Below are 2988 nucleotides of genomic sequence, written 5' to 3'. Positions count from 1 at the left end.
GCCTTGGTGCGGCGGGCCTTAGGGCCCTTGCCCACCGTGGTCCATGCCCCTGGCTGGACACAGCAGGAGGTCCCAAAGTCCTCCTTTGGCGTGGAGGGGGACTGTGGTCTACCCTCTGCCTCCCAGGGGAGAAGGGCCTGGCAGTAGGAGCCTATCTCCTGCTCGCAGTCCCTGATGGCACACAGTCTCTGGACTGTGGCCTGGAGCTCCTCCAGCTGGCGCACCAGAGACCCCAAAAGGGAGCAGACCCCACAAGGCGAGGTCACCACGCTCCCAGGCCCCAGAGCCTGAAAAAGGGACAGGCAGCCCCCGAGCCAAGAGCCAGGGGCTCCGTCTGCGTGGAGCCCAGAACCAGGGGCTCCGTCTGGGTGGCCATCTCTGAGGTGCCAGAGGGGGGGGCCGCGGTGCCTGAGGAGACCCTCGGGGTGCTGCGCATGCCCATCCGTGCCATCGTTTGCTTAGTGGAGCAGTCACGTAGTAAAGTGAAAAACCTGCTCTGGCTGTCATTCACTTGCAAAGCTATGACTTGCCACTAGAGGCTTGGTGAGCAGAAGTAGAACTAGGAGCAGGACCGGTTCGCAGCTCCTGCTGGGCAGAGGGCAGGTCCACCACTGTGTCCGTTTCAGTGAGACCTCGGGAATGAGCTTCACTGGGGCTCTCTGGTCTCATTGGGTGCATCTACATGAGATGGTTTACTGCACAGTAGTGTAGCAAGAAACCTTTTTGCCTGCCCCCCCACTCAATGTGAAGCTCCTCCATATGGCAAAGGCCCCTTTTGCAGTATTCGTCCCCTTTTGGGGGTGCTTTCTCTTTTCTACCCTTTCTTCCTTCCTCTGTCTTTTTCTTTTATTATATTATTAGTATTTTTATATAAGGTGTACTTGTAGTGAAAATGGAGCTTGTAGATGCTTTTACAAATGTACTTTAAGTTTAAAAGTAAGTTGTACCATGTAACAATGTTAGCAAGGGCAGGAATCTCTGGATGGAGCAGACTACTGCCAGGAGCAGCAAATCTGCTCCCACCACTGCTGCACATATAGATGCCTACCCAGGGTAGATTTACTCTAGAGTAAACCCACCCTGCAGCATTTACATGTGTAGGTGAGCCCATTGAAATTGACACAGCAGCTCCATGCTGAGAGTAGGGCTGTCAGGGTTTAAGCCTGGTGGCCAGAAAAGGTGAAGCAGCTTCCCTGGGACTCTCTGGTTTTGCTAAAACTGACACAGCAGCTTTGCACTGAGTGTGGGCCCACCACACTTATGCCCTGACAGCCCTGCTCTCAGCATGGAGCTGCTGTGTCAGGCTTAGTGAGACCAGAGAGCTCCGGGGCTAGCTCGCTCACTCTGTGCTCAAGGGGGGTGATTCCTTATTCCCTGGAGCTCAGGTGGTGCCACCCTCTGCGATGTCACCAGCATGAGCAGAGACAGCAGGAGACACTGTGGCTGCTGGGCGCTCTGGTGAAAAAAGGATTGGGCCCTGCAGAGCTCAGAGCATTCTGGGATACTGGAAGACTTCAACTTGGTTGGAATAGCTATGGAAAATGACCACATGGTAATACAACATGAACAAAATTAGGCAGTTTGGAGATGTGCGGGCCGGGAGCGACCCAAGCCCTTTTTCGTGCTGCACGCGGGCTGTGGCCAGCAGCCCGGGCACGCCGGGTCAGAGAGGGAAGGCCGTCAAGCTGGAATTAGGCACAAACGCATATCGGTAGTTTTAAAGATTGTTTACTTACTCTGAGATGACAGTGGTGCAGGCTGAAAACTTGCTTAAGTTGCGGTTACAGACAGGAAAGAAGAGAGGCGGACAAGAGTTCTAGACTCATGAACTCTAGCCCAATCCGGCTGAAGGCTCTGAACACGCGAGCCTTCGTTGCCTGCTTTAAATGCACTGGGTCTGTAAGGATCCACAGCGCTTAGAGATCTTCACATAGCGTGAAGTCTCCTCCTCCCTTGTTCGTGGAGTCCTCCAACTTGGGTGGAAACCACTCAAGCCTTTTATACGGCTAGCAAGCCAATCACTAGCCACTACGTGTGAATAATTTAGAACTGGCCAATAATGGGACTCAAATTAGCATACAAATGGCGGGAACTCTTTGCAACGAGCATTTCTGTGCTGCAACAAAGAAATGCACCCTGCAAAGAAAACTTCAAATTGGCGGGAAATTCTCCCTTGCACCGGGGTTCTCTTTTGCAGCAGAAAACTCCACCGTGCAAGGAAGCGATAATTTAGCGGGGACAATTTAGCAGTGCCGAAGCACACAAAAACAAAAATCACACCCTTTGGGTTGTGACAGGAGATAATCCTGCCCTGGAGTGGCATAACTGTAAGATCAATAACAAGTGCTTTAAGGCACTTAAAAGGTGTTAAAGTACAGCTAGTCCAGGGGTTAAGAGCTCCAGAAGCTGCCTAAACTTAAAGTGTAACAAGGCCCTTAGAGGCAGGCAAGAAACCAGTCTCCTTTCTTATAGTGACTGTGAGACAGATTTCTCTTTCCTTTTGGTATTACATTTTGTCACAGAGGTAGAAACAGGATAATGGAATTCAATCAGCTATTTTAGGTAATACTAAGGCTCAGTGAATGGCTATACTGTCAGACTACTGCCACTATACTGCCACTGCTGCCATTGTTAGACTCCTGCAGCTATGGCAGATGAGCTACAGAAGGAGAGTCCCCAATGTGGACATTGGTCTACTGGCACATACAATTTTCCTGCAGCCAACTCTTTCAAATGGCAGAAACACTGCCAGCAAAACTTTAACCACTAAACAATGCTGCTGCATGACAAGAAAAGGGGAGAGATATATATAAATAGTCCTTATTGATGCAGAAGGTCACTATAGACTAAGCACAGCTTCTTAATAATGGAGCTTGCAAGTTGATCTGGAAAATGGATGTGTGTTTCTAGGAAGAGCAATTGCTGCATCACTGCCCTAGAGGAGTGGGAGACTTAGGTGACATCCCATAATGTTCCACAAACCCAGGG

The sequence above is a fragment of the Alligator sinensis genome, unplaced genomic scaffold (assembly GCF_000455745.1).
Source record: "Alligator sinensis unplaced genomic scaffold, ASM45574v1 scaffold36_1, whole genome shotgun sequence".
In the NCBI taxonomy this organism is placed as follows: Eukaryota; Metazoa; Chordata; order Crocodylia; family Alligatoridae; genus Alligator; species Alligator sinensis.
The sequence above is the reverse complement of the archived record's forward strand: the minus strand, read 5'-3'. Positions refer to the sequence as shown.